General features: G+C 41.9%; 1 protein-coding gene across 1 annotated transcript in view; it reads left to right on the plus strand.

Annotated features, from left to right (window-relative positions):
* HOMER1 (homer scaffold protein 1) overlaps positions 1-14694 on the plus strand; it is a 152851-nt gene that overhangs the window by 40266 nt on the left and 97891 nt on the right. The gene's annotated exons all lie outside the window — the stretch shown is intronic.

Consider the following 14694-nt stretch of genomic DNA (forward strand, 5'->3'; position numbering starts at 1 on the left):
TATGGCCTGGGCCTCAAATTTAGACACTGGTTAATTTTTTGGCATTTGATAAGGTTTTTGCTTGTTTTTGTGTGCATCCCTATCAGACAAAGATGTGACCCCTTAGAGCTGCAAATTTAAGCAAATAAGAGATGTGATTTGGTAAAAGACATAATTTTTTTAACTGTTATAGATTTTGTCATATTAAAGAGTTAAAATTGTTCATAAATATTAATAAAAATATATCAGTTCTGATGGCACAAGATTAGACCGTGATGAATGTGTCCTCTCAGATCAGCTGATTCTATAAACAAACCACTACTAGTGGCTGGTGCTGGATCCAGTGCTTGTTGAAAGGTAGTGAATTGTTACATTTTAATGTATTTAAAGTTTTACATCTAGTTGACTAAGGAATTATTTGTGTATGAGAATTTTTCATTATTATCTTCATATGATGGCTAAAAGAGGTGGTTGGTTGGTTGAACCTTAGCTTGGTAGCTTGTCTATCATCATAGGCTTTCGTAGGCTATAGACCAGATTCAAGGTGAAAATTTTGTGAGGACAATCTTGTACAATGAGTTTCGTGAGGAGACACATTTGAAATTTTTGGACATTATCCCTCTGTCTGTATCTTTCTGTGTTTTCTATCTGTCTGTCTATCTGTAGTCATCCCTTTTGTCTTCAGCTCAGCCTATTATATTACACCTTGCATGCTTGAGTTTTGATTCAGTGGTAAGGAAAATAACCTGTTTCATTTTGTGTTCTTAATTAGTATTCCTTCGTTGTAAGTCTTTTCAGCATGTGTACCATTCAGCATTTGTGTACATGTTTACAGTAGAAGATTTCAAGTGTAGATAAGATACTTATTTACAGTAGAATATTTCAAGTGTTCATAGGCTGCATATTGACCGGATAGATTACTATGAAGAGGAGATTTGAAAATCTTGCAAATAAGAGAGGGCGAAAACAACTGAGTGAAACAGCTAAGAGCTCAAAGCCAATAACTTCATTTTTCAAACCACTGGAAAACGCACCTTACCCAACAAACAATGCTACAGACAACGAAAACTCCGCAGCTGCAACAGGTGATATTTCAATGCCAATACCTGATCATGAGGACAGTAGTCAAGAAGGTGATGTGCCAACAATAACAAATGCAGCAAAAGATCCTGTGTATGATCCAGTAGCTCAACAGCAACAGGAAGATGTAGATCTTACGCAGCAAGAGCAATTCATGAGTACTACAGGTATGACTGTGACAGACATTGGAATTATTGACAAGAACAATGCTGCCCAGATGCAATCTTTTCTTCAAATTAGTTGTTTTGAAATTCCAAGTAGCATTCCATAAGATGCTGATAATCATGCTTTCCGTACTCGTCTGGTGACAAAAACTCTTCCAAATGGTGAGACCTGCACAAAAGACGGTTTTTCCGTACTCCAGCATAACCAATCTCTGTACTGTGCACCCTGCTTCCTTTGAACAAAAGTGCTGCAAATGCTTCAGTTCTCTCTGATCAGTCAGGATGGAGCATCAACAGAGGTTGGAGGAAGTTGAAAGACGGAGAGTTCAACGTGTCACAAAGAAAACTATGTTGCATAGAAATCGGCCTGTAGGGCAGCATCAGCTGAAAGTTCAGCTGAGAATTTACTCTTGACTGAACTCTCTACAGAAACTAATAACTGGAAAAAACTTCTTGAGCGTATCCTGAATGTCATCCTTTTTCTTTCTGAGTGGGGATTGGCTTTCTTTGGTTCCAGTCAACGTACTGGCGATCGTGTAAATGGAAACTTTCTCGGCATTTGTTGAGCTCCTCAGCAAATATGACCCTCTTTTATCAGAGCATGTTAAACGTGTTCAAGAATCGCAAGAGAGTCAAAAGCGCATGCAAGTCCATTATCTTTCCACACACATACAAAACGAGTTTATTGAGCTATGTGGGTCATTCATACAAACAACTATTCTCAATGAGATTCGAAATGCCAAGTATTTTTCAATCATTGTTGATGCCACTCCAGATTGTTCTCACAAGGAACAGACTGCTTTGGTTATTTGATATGTTAAGATTGTAGACAGCTCAAAATTTTCAATTGAAGAAAGGTTTATTTTGTTTGATAATTTCACCTGAAAAACTGAAAAAGAAATTGCTGCTCAAGTACTAGCAATTCTAGAAGGTTTAAAGTTAGATTTTCAAGTCTGCATTGGTCAAGTCCAAATTAGTAGCACAGAATATTGGCATTTCATCTGAGTTCTCCACCAATCGCAACTTACCTACTGAGTCTGATGCCAAGCAGCATTATAGGGTCAGTGTCTTCCTTGTCGTCATTGACTGACTCTATTCAATTAGGTCTTACATGTCGATTTGAGTCTCTGCAACTAATTTGTACCCTTTTTGAGTTTCTTTGGCAATTCAACAGATGGGTAATGAAAATCTAATTTCTGCAGCTGAACAATTTCAGCAACAGTACAACAAAGAAATCTCAAAAGATCTCAGTGACAAGTTCATCTTCCTCAAACAAATATATTCCATGAACTTTAAATTGGATTGCAAGCCAAAGGCATTGCTTCAAGTAATACTCAAACTTGGACTCTCTGGTGCGTTTCCTAATATCATAATTGCATTACGTATTTTTGTCAGTTTGCCTGCATCACTGACTTCAGGTGAACGCACCTTCAATGTGTTGAAGCAGGTAAAGAACTATCACTGTTCAACTATGGGACAAGAGCATTTGAATGGGCTCGCCATGCTTAATATCAACTGTGACATTGCACGAAAGGTAGATTTTTTTTTCCCCCCTCAATAATGAATGCATTTGCATAGAAAAAGGCTAGAAAAGCATTTGTTAAATAAATAAAAAATTCAAATTGTCTTTCTTTTTTTGGTGCCTTATTTTGTTTTCATGTGTCATTTTTTATTTTTATTATGGCTAGGGGCCTCAAAAGTTGGAAGTGGCCCGGATCCCTCTGGACCTCTGAGAGGGCCTGTCAATAACACATTGTTGTCATCTGAGGTTGTAGTGCTTTTCTCTGTTGGTCAGACAAATGTTAAATTAGAGGAGGGAAAAAGTCTATAAAGCTTAGTTCCTGGAGATACTTGAGGTAATACCCTGCATTTAAAACTTCTTTCTTTAAGGAAACATACCAAAAACTTCCTCTTGTACCTTCATTTTTTGCTTTATCTCTGAAAGCTCTCCATGTACCTTGGCTACTTGAAGGACACAGGAAAAATTTGTTAAAAGTCTAATTATTGAATCATTCCTATACAAGTCTTAAGGGTGTTTTTATAGAAAATTTATTTAGTTTACTTCTGCAGCATTCCCTTATTTCCCTTCCCCTGTTTGCCTTTCAGTTCTTTGTTTCTTCAGGATGTGTGAAAAAGCCGAAGGGAGGAAGTATCTTGGGTTATCCTAGGCACCTGCATAGAAGAGTAAGGAGGAATAAGGTGTTCCTTTACTCTCCTATAAACTATTCACATTGTGGGGACATGGAGAAAAGCCTCTGTGAGGCTGCTACTCTTCCTCTGGATGCTGGAAGTGGGCAGAGCACTGAGTGGTTCTGTGTGCAGACCAGAAGGCATGGCTATCAATTGGAATAAATCTCAGGGAATATAGAAAATAGTGTGTGCTTTTGTTGCATGCAAAACAAACGGGCAATCCCTACTAAGACCATGTGTGGTCCTTTGAGTGGCCTGTACAATGCCTTCTATTGGATCATCCATATGAGGTATGGAATAAAAATGAATTTTTGTATTGACTGTCTGAGGATATTCAATCCCAATTTTCACTTGAGCCTCTTCTTAGCTTGTCACTACCATTCATTCCAGTTATCTATTTGGATTTTGGTACATAAGAATCAGATTTTTAGTGTACTAAGAATATAAGAATGGCTGTACTGGGTCAGACGAATGGTCCATTTAGCCCGGTATCCTGTCTTCTGACAGTGGCTGGTGCCAGATGGGTCAGAGGGAGTGAACAAATCAGGGCAATTTATCGAATGATCCACCCCCTGTTGTCCAGTCCAGCTTCTAGTAGTCGGAGGTTTAGGGACACCCAGAGCATGGGGTTCATCCCTGACCATCTTGGTTAATAGCCATTCAAGAACATATCCTCTGTGAAATTTTCTAATTCTTTTTTTAACCTAGTAATATTTTTGGCCTTCACAACATCCTCTGGCAACAAGTTCCACACGTTGATTGTGCATGGTATGAAGTACTTTCCTTACGTTTGTTTTAAAACTGCTGCCTGTTAATTTCATTGTGACCTCTGGTTCTTGTGTTATGTGAAAGTGTAAATTATACTTTCACCACACCATTTATCATTTTACAGATCTCGGTTATATCTCTCCTAAACTGAACAGTCCACCTTTTTAATCTCTCCTTGTATGGAAGCTGTTACAAACCCCTAGTAGTCATTTTTCTTGCCATCCTGTGTACTTTTTCCAATTCTAATATATCTTTTTTGAGATGGGGTAACCAGAACAGCATGTGCTATTCCAGATGTGGGCGTACAATGGATTTATATAGTGGCCTTATGATATTTTCTGTCTCGTCTATTCCTTTCCTAATGGTTCCTATCATTGTTAGCTTTTTTTAACTCTTGCACATTGAGCAGATGTTTTCAGAAAACTAGCCACAATGGCTCCAAGATCTTTCTTGAGTGGTAGCAGCTAATTTAGACCTCATCATGTGTATGTATAGTTGGGAATATGTTTTCCAATGTGCATTGGTTTGCATTATTTTATGTTCTGTTAAGGTGTTTCCTGGGTACCATCATCAGCAGGGTTATTGAATGACCAGAGTTAAGTGAGATATGTCCCACTGCATCAGTCTACTGTAAATTAAAAGCTCCTAGTCTAGTTCCTTCTAGTTTTGCTCCACCTCACCAAGTAGTAATCTTTGAGTACGTCACTCAAAAATAAATTGCATATCTTCCTTCCAAAATTTGCTTAAGAGGTAAATGTTTCATACTTATTGCTACTTCACCCTGTCTGACAGAGGCATACCATTTTCAAAACTTTAAACCCCTGCTATTTCACTACCAGCATACTCTCTAAAGATGTTAAGATCTTTCACCCTAGTTAAAAAATTTTGTTGTTGGGCTGCTACAGTAATAAGGGCCATAAGCAAATAAGTTTCCTTGAAAGAAGACAGGAACAAGGAAAGACCAGAATAGGAAGAGATGGTGAATGCTGGGAAAGTATGAACCTTCTGTCTAGCAGTCCACATTCTCATATTTAAAAAAGGAATTTAGTTAGAGAGGTAAGAAAGTAAAAGGTATTTTTTAAAAAATAAGGCCTCCTATTAAGTAATATGTTAGGTTAGATACAATTTAGGCTACTATTGAGTAAACATTCACTTTCTGATATTGAGGTGGGTAGCAATAGCTGGCTTCTGTAGCAGTCTTTATTTCTAATCCTGAAGAAGTTAACCTTCATGTTCAGGAACTGATCAGACTGCAGGTCATACTCTTTCTAAAGAGTCAGCTCTACATCCAGAGCCAATTATATTTTTTAATTCAGCCTTCTCTAATTTCCAAGCTGTAACTTCCACACACAATGGTATCTGGACTGTATGTTAATAAGATGCTTTTGTAAAATGCACAAAATAAGGCCTAAGACACACCCCATCATCCAAAGCACACCCTTCTTCAGTTGAAGAGAGGAAAGAGTAGATGGTTTATGTAGCATTGTTACTTTAAACCAGTGGACACGACTTCCCAATTTAATCAGGTTTTCCTTACTCTGAGTCATGTGGAGGATGATAAACTTCAGTGCAAAATGGTGATCAGTTCTTCATTTAGTCTTTGGCAAAAGTCTAAAAACAGGTGTCCTATAGTGCTTTAAATATGCAAAGTGCTATGTAAGTGCTACATATCTTTTTTTTTTTTATTGATTATATGAAATAATTCTTAATGAATACAGGTAAACTCCAAATTAGTTCAGATTTGTTGCACCCGAAATTGATGTTGCCATTATGGTAGTCTTAGCAAAAACTACTGTTCTGAGAAGGAATTCTTGTGGCACCTTAGAGACTAACCAATTTATTTGAGCATGAGCTTTCGTGAGCTACAGCTCACTTCATCGGATGCATACTGTGGAAACTGCAGAAGACATTATATACACAGAGACCATGAAACAATACCTCCTCCCACCCCACTCTCCTGCTGGTAATAGCTTATCTAAAGTGATCATCAAGTTAGGCCATTTCCAGCACAAATCCAGGTTTTCTCACCCTCCGCCCCCCCACACACACACTCACTCTCCTGCTGGTAATAGCCCATCCAAAGTGACCACTCTCTTTACAATGTGTATGATAATCAAGGTGGGCCATTTCCAGCACAAATCCAGGTTTTCTCACCCCCCACCCCCCTCTAAAAACCACACACACAAACTCACTCTCCTGCTGGTAATAGCTTATCCAAAGTGCTGGAAATGGCCCAAATAAATTGGTTAGCCTCTAAGGTGCCACAAGTACTCCTTTTCTTTTTGTGAATACAGACTAACACGGCTGTTACTCTGAAACCTGAGAAGGAATTGTTTCTGGGGACTACACAATTTATTTTCTATTACAGTGCTGCACTGAAGACCCCATATTTTTTGAAGTTCAGGAGTGCAAATGACCATGCCACATCTTAAGCTGGGTGGGGATAGTAAGGGGCATTGTCCAAGTTGCTGGGGGAAGGGGGAAAGCACTTTACGGTTGGGAGGTGAGAGAGGGCTCAGAAGCTGCTACAAAAGAGAGAGTGGAAGGGCTGGAGAGGTGAAAAGTGGCAAGCCTGGTGGGAGAAGCCCCTTTTCCCCAGACCAGGTGGAGCAGCACCTCCCCTCCCTCCCCTTGAGGTGGCAAAATACCAGGTTTGGTCAGGACCTGGTGTGGGCATTGCTCTAGCCGCTCCTTTCTAGGGGTGCTGGGAAGGAATTTTTCCCTCACCACCAGATTGGCTTAGGTGGAGTGTGGTTTTTTCACCTTCCCCGCAGCAGGTTCGGGAAGGGCTTTGTTATGGCGAGTAGAGATGGGAGTTTAAGTTATGATGTCGCAACTCATTGTGTAAGTGTGGGGTGGATGTCCAGTGCAGATACTCCATAGGGAAGGGATACAGTGATCAGATAAATGGCTTGGTAAAGGACTTAGAAGATGTTGTTGGTTAAAGAGTGGAACCCGGAGGGGGGTGGGTGCTTAGGGCTTCTATGACTGGCATGGCAGGAAACCAAACCCCCCCTTCTTTGTAGCCCACCTAAACCCTCATTTGGGGGGAAGGGGGACTGTAGGGTCCCAGCAGTGGGTTGGCTGGAGGACCTGGATGGAAAAAGGTGGGGGCTGGTAGAAGCCTGCAGGTAGATATTGTACAATCATGGAGTTACCAGTACTGCGCACATTTTTTTTTTTTTCCTCTGGGATAGTCCCAGACATCTAATAATCAAGTTGTGGACTGATTAAAACCATATCAAGTATCTCCTGTCCTTCTTTTGGTATAGAAGGACAATGTAGGTTGTGTGTTTTAGAGGTCCTAGAAAAGAATTTAGCCTCCCTTCCCTTCAAAGGAGCAAGTTAATTGATCTAACTTCGGAGAGGCAAGATCAAAGAGACAGAGGTAAGAAACCGGGGTGAACTCCTGGCCCCGCTGAAGTAAATGGCAAAACTCCCATCAACTTCAGTGGGGCCATTAGTTCACCACCCCCCCCCCGCCCCAAGGCATGTTGTGGGGGGGGGGGGTTGTTTTGAAATCACTAAGTATGTCTTTAAGCCAACAAGAACATCTCGGCAGAAAGATACTAGTTTTGGGAGATGTTGTTTTTCTTCCCACTCCTGTAAAAAGGAAAGATTCACATAGTTATGCTGGAAGACTGTGGCCACCATAGAGCTCTGAGTTGGGGACCTTGACAAAAAGTTTCTTTGTATGCAGTGTAGTTGTAGCCATGTCAGTCCCAGGACATTAGAGAGACAATGTGGGTGAGGTAACATCTGTTATTGGATCAACTTCTGTTGGAAAGAGACAAGCTTTCAAGCCACACAGAGCTGGTCTTCAGGTCTGGAAACTAATTTAGTGTCACAGCTAAATACAAAATACAGATAGTTTAGCATAAGTAGTTAATGCATATTTCAAGGAACCATTCGAGGTGAAATGGCCTGTTAACAGGCCATCATGAATGGTCCCTTAAAATATGTGTTAACTATTTATGCTAAACAATCTGTTCCATCTTGTATTTATCTGTGACACACAGTCTGGTCTACACTACAGATCTCTATCAGTATAACTGTGTTGCTCGGGGGGTTGACAAATCAACACCCCTGTGGGACATAGTTATACCGACCTAACTCCTGTGTAGACTGCACTATGTTGGCAGGAGAGCTTCCTCCACTAACATAGCTATTGCCTCTTGGGAAGCAATTTAACTACACTGATGGGAGAGCATTTAAGTGTACATCTTGCCCTAAGTTTCACAGACCAGAAGAGCTCTGTGTAACCTCAAAAGCTCGCCAATAGAAGTTGATCTAACAACATATATTACCTCCCCCACCTTGTGCCTCTCTTGTTCAAGATGTTTAGGATGGTGTACAGTTCCCCCCCCCCCCACCCTTTACTAAAGACAATAAAAAAAAAATTACATCCCAGTTTCTTTCCTTCCAGAGATTCTGCTTTTCCAGATATTCCACAATATATTAGAATTGTACTTGAACTGTTCCATGAAGCCTATTTTTGGATATTTTGGCAGCTTTTTTACAAAAAGAAACCATTTTCATCCATTCCAAACTGGCACTCTTCCATGTACCAAAGGCAGAGAATGCTTTGAAAGTTACCTGGGATACTCAAGCATTCCCCGGAATGTCTGATACTTCTTGCAGGATTGATTAGCATATTTAAGCAGTTTCACTGCTGAGCCAATAGTCTGTTGGAGTTCAAAGTGGGTGATACTGACCATGGAAATTGTGCTAGCTGGTGAAATTTACTTTAGCAAAGGGTTAAAGTGAATCCAGTAAGTAATTAAACATGTAATAAAAAGCAAAATTGGACAAGGCTGCCATGATGATCATGATTCTTGCAGATCCAGTGTTTGTTTAGATTGTCTGTTCCCCTGTAGTTTCTCCAAGAATTCCAAAGCATACTGTCCCGTACATGTAGGATCTTTATGCTATTCTGTCAGTGTGGAGTTTTTCCCAAACTGATCCATTAGGCTACCATCTTCTCCTCTTTCACATCTCATCAAGGCCCATTTCTTCCATGATGCCTACCAGAAAGGAAGGTTAGGTGGGTTTACACTTTAATATATTAAATAAAACTTGAACATGGTTGATTGTATCCCTCTCCCTAACTTCTGAATGATGCTTGTCATCTTAGATTATAAACTCTTCAGGACAGGGACTATATCGTCCTTGTACAGTGCCTAGTAGCATCCAGGGATCACAGAATGTGTTTGTGCTGGGCACTGTACAAAGAAAATATGGTCCCTGCCCTGAAGAGCTTGTAGATGTAAGCAGAGTTAGGATGAGCTCCACCCTGACATCTGGTGGTGAGTTGTGGCAAGTTGTGGAAAAGAACTTCAGGGGCTGATCTCATTTGCATAGGCACACCCACCCCACCTAGCATGAGCCCATAGCTGCCCCTTCACCCCCCCATCTCCACCCAGGTTGGGAGGTAAAACTCTGCAGATAAACTTTCGAACTCTGGCACTGCACTGACCAGGGACAGAGACTTTTGGGTTGTTGGACTTTTGGGACTTTGGGTGACTTTGGGGTTACTGGACTCAAGAACCAAAGGGAAAGGACACGACCCAATTTGCTTGGGATGGGTTTTTTTGCTCATGGGTTGTGTTATGAATCCTGTTGGTGGTGTTTCCCCAACATAATGCCACATTGTTTCTCTCTGTTATTAAAAGGCTTCTGCTACACTCAGACTCTGTGCTTGCGAGAGGGGAAGTATTGCCTCTGAGGCGCCCAGCAGGGGTGGTATATATTTGTCCCAGGTCAGTGGGTGGGGGCTTGAGCTGGTTTTGCATTGTGTTATTGGAATGGAACCCCCTAGATACTGAACCCGGCCCTTTTTGCTGCCAACTCTGACGGGCAGAAGGGTTACATATAGTAATATACCTCTTTGTCCATAAATAAACTCAAGTTAATATCGTTTTAACAGAAAATGTTATCTGGTACCCTTCCCCATATTTTTAGGGAATAAGACCAGGCCTGAAAGTCTAACTCTGAACTCCCCATGTGACGTGAGAAGACAATATAGAGCAGTTGTTGCTAAGTCTTTCAGTTTTCATTTACTATACAGTAAGTTCATATCTTCCTCCAGACTTTAGCTTAATGCCTCTTTCTTTGGCCTCCTGCCTGTTGCAAGGGAAGGGACTCTTCATTATTTCTTACCCTCAACATACTGCTGCTGAGTGGGACCGTAGGATTGTTTCTTTTGCTTTCTCCGTCATGTCCATCCAGCCACCTGGCAGCTTCTCAGAGGATCCTACTCCTTGCTGGCAATTCCTTGCTCTGCCCCATCAGGAAAAGTTGCTTCCACCCTTCTAATTCACTTGCTCCTCACTCCTTCACAAGTACTGGGCAATGTGGGGAGAATTCCAGTTATTTGTGCTTGCTCTGCCTGACGTTTGGGCTTGCTAAAGCTAATGTAGAACAAGAAGAGTGCTGCTCCGGTTTGAAGACACCATGAGCAGGGCCGGCTCCAGGCACCAGCGTTCCAAGCAGGTGCTTGGGGCAGTGGTCAGAAAGGGGAGGCAGAGCTTCCACGGCGGCGGCAATTCGGCGGCAGCTTCTCTCCCTCCTGCCGTCCGCAGCGGCAATTCAGCGGCGACAGGTTTTTTTCACTGCTTGGGGTGGCAAAAACGGTAGAGCCAGCCCTGCACATGAGCGTGACTCATAAGCCAGCCACAAGTATATCACTGCTGGAGAGAATCTTTATATTTAACAACTGTTGTGAAAGAAACTGCTTAAGTATTATAATGTGATCTGTTTAATGGTAAATATAGATTAAAATAAGACTTTTAAAGTGGGTCTTCACTGCTATGCTTTTTGAAGAAACTGAAAATTAATATTGCCATCACTTCTAGCACAAGATAAAATATTTGACTGCAGCTGTTGTCTGTGTAGTCAGTGAAAAGAACAGCTCAGATATGTGCCCTGTTTCCTCAAACCCAGATAAACTCAATTGAAAGGAAAACATGAAAGCTGTTTTATTATTCCAACCCAATTTAGAGGAGATAAAAAATGCAGTTTTCTTTAAAATGAAATTGATTGTCCAGTTGATACTCTATTCAGAATTAAGAAAAATGTTACTGTAAGAAGTACAAGAACATTTTAAAAAGTAGATTCACCTTCAGCAGTTATATATATACGCGCGCGCGCGCGCACACACACACACACACACACACACGTTGTTTTGTGTCTGAAAATGGGGCATCGTTCAGTTGGAGCTGTAATAGATTGGTTTAATCAGTATTTGCTCTCCAGGAAGTCTGAACAGTAAAAGCGTCTCATTGAAGGTCTGTGTGTGCTAGTACAAACAAACTGGTGGTTGGTGTATCATTCAAGCACCCACTAATAATATGAGTGGCTGAATTCCATTCTGTGTCAAGAAGCTGAGTGTGGCAGCTGTGCTACTAGACTGCAGAGTGATGTTCAGCTGGAACGAACATCGGGGATAATACAGATGTATGAAGCACCGAAGGGACTGTTCCCCAGGAGGTTCCAGTTAGCTTTTGTATGAAGGAGGTGTGGGAAGAGATCTTCGTTTTCAGGTTGTTCTATGTGAGGCCAGAATGTCCAGCTATGGCAGAGTTGTACTCCCAAGTATGTGACAACTGCTTGGAGTGGCAGTAGCCATTCTTGTATGTGGATCAAGATAAGACCATTGTTTAGAGGAAAAGTAATTGCTGCTGTCTTGGTTTCACTAAGACTTTATCTCCATTGCTGGAAGTAAGTGGTCAAAATATTCATGCCTTGGTTGAGATTCCCTTCAATCTTTTGGAAATAGTTTCCAGCATCAGCAATAGCGATGTTATCAGCATACACATACTACTTGTCCTGCATATCAGGAAGGTTGTATGTTTATATGTAACCCTTCTGCCTGTTGGAATTGGCAGCAACAAAGGCTGGGTTCAATATCTTGGGGTTCGTCTTCAACAATACAACACAAAACCGGCTCAAGCCCCCACCCAGTAACCTGGGATAGTTATAAAAACAACAAGGAGTCCGGTGGCACCTTAAAGACTAACAGATTTATTTGAGCATAAGCTTTCATGGGTAAAAAACCCACTTCTTCAGATGCATGGAGTGAAAATTACAGGCATAAATATATATTGGCACATGAAGAGAAGGGAGTTTTCTTACAAGTGGAGAACCAATGTTGAAGGCCAATTTAGTCAGGGTGGATGTTGTCCACTCCCAATAATTGATCCAGGAGATATCGATGCCAAGAGTCGAAATCCAAGGTTCATCTGCAGAGTTCACCTTCCACCCTGGGGCAGGTGGTAAGAAGGCACCTTACTTGCACCCTGCCCAGCACTTCCTCGCCACTCCACTCGCCGGCCGCCTTGCCAGCCGATCGCCGATCCGCCAGGATGTCTTCAGGCCCCACCACTTAACATAGCTCTCAGTGACTTCAGCTGTTAGTGGGGGAACCTTGCTGCTGGTGCACGCTGGGTAGCCTCTTGCATCAGACACACTATCCCAAAGTAGGTCTAACACTTAGACCTAGGTATCAGTGATTTCCGCTCCGCAGTGTGTAACAAGATACTCAATTGAGTCTAAATTAGTTCTTTTATTACACAGTGGAGAGAGGAAGGGTCAAATGGTGTCTAAAACCCTGTGACGGGGGTGGACTAGACCCTGAAGCCCCCTGTTGGAGGTCTTGTGGCCCTACCAAACCCCACCCCAGAAAAGGCAATAGAGAGGTCCTCCAAGCTGTCTAGAGTGGCTGTGTGGGAAGCAGCCAATCAGGGCCCAGCAGGTCAGTATAAGAAGAGCTGCAGGGCCAGAGCGACGTCAGTTTCTTGTTAAAGCTGGAGGAGAGTGGATCGTGCTCCAGGCTGGCTGCTGGGACTCCACAGGGACAAGGCCCTGAGGTAAGGCTGAAGAATGTGCAGGAGCCATGGGGAAGTGGCCTGCCCCAATAACAAGGAGACTGTGGATCCAACACCAGCCAAAAGCGATCATTTGGGCAAGCAATCTCATCCTTTTGCAATATACCAGATCACACAAGGTATTGGATATTCTCAAATAATCTCCCAGTACAGGAGATTGGGATATTTTCTCCCTACTCTCTGCCCCATTTCAAATTACTCACACTGAGCACAGTGCTAAACTCTTAATGTGCGTCCAGATACTTATAGTTAAGTGCACTTAATACAAGTTTGTTTTGTCTCCTCATTTGGCAATATTTACAAAATATTTTTGTTTAAATGAGAACTCATAAAGTAATAGATTCTCTACCACTTGCCCCTCTTTCCTCACCAACTCTCCCTCTCCCTCCACACACTCTGCAAACACATGCCCCGATGCATAGGTTTTATCACAAGCTGAAGGGGAGATTTTTTTTTTTTTTTTTGTGAGGGACATTTGTTAAAATATTTGTAGCACATCACTAATCTGTTCTTAGGATGGGGATGAGAAGAAATTGAAATTGCCAGTCACTTTTTTTGTTGTATTCTTCCCTTTTTGCTCATCCTACCAGTTCATCCCTTTTTTCTGTGGTGCCTCCGTGCATGTGCATATGTGCATACATGTGCATATACCACACTATCTTGAGTGTGGTATATGCACATGTGGGCTTTGTGGTGGAGGTTATTAAAAACTTTACTGTGCCTTGCACTTACTAAATTAATGCTTTTCTAGAGTTGCTCCTCCCCTCTGTTTTTAATGACTGAATACAATAGGATTGGCTTTATTATGAATTAGCACTGAGGATGCTAGCACTTATTTGGTAACAGTGGTTTGTTCTTTTTTTTTAAGTCAATTGATGTCTCCAGGAAAAAGGTTCAATTCTTTTAGAGTGGGTACCATGTGCAAAATGATTAGGGGCTTGTCTTCACTTGAAAGTGAATGCAAAATAGAGTGTGAATTTAAAGTGCAGTAGCTCTTCCAGTATGGATGCCTTCGTTCCTGATTAATTCTGGGACCCTTTTGCCTCTCAGGGTCCTAGAGCCCAGGCTCTAGCTCAAGCCCGGAAGTCTACACAGCAATGAAACAGCCCCACAGCTTGAGCTCCATGAGCTCAAGTTTGCTGGCACGGGCTTGGGTGTCTAGTTGCTGTGTAGACATAGCCTTAGAGCTCAGAGCCATCAAGCAAGTGTGTTCTACAACACTCACTGCAGCTATTGACAGGCTGCAGTGTACTATGTAAATAAGCAAAGGGATGCCCACTCTTCTCCCCCTCTGTAGAGAAGCAATCACTTTGGAAATGGTGTCTACATAGAATGACATCGGTGGTGCTCCATGTCCTGGGAGTCATCAGTGACCGGACGTCCATCTTAAACAGTCTGTCTATCACAGGCCATGAGTGGTCGCTGCAAAAATCAATCACCAACTTGATATTTCATCCATTGATAGGATTGTTCTACTACCAAGGAGGATGTCAAGTGCCAGAACTTCTGCCCCAGAGGGAGTATGAGTTCAGGATCACTGTCAGAAGCCTTTCTTGTACAGTGGAACTGAAACCTCATATATGCCTTTTCATGCAACTCCTCTACTCCAGGATAATTGCCAAAGGCAG

Source organism: Natator depressus, chromosome 5 (assembly GCF_965152275.1).
Source record: "Natator depressus isolate rNatDep1 chromosome 5, rNatDep2.hap1, whole genome shotgun sequence".
Classification (NCBI taxonomy): Eukaryota; Metazoa; Chordata; order Testudines; family Cheloniidae; genus Natator; species Natator depressus.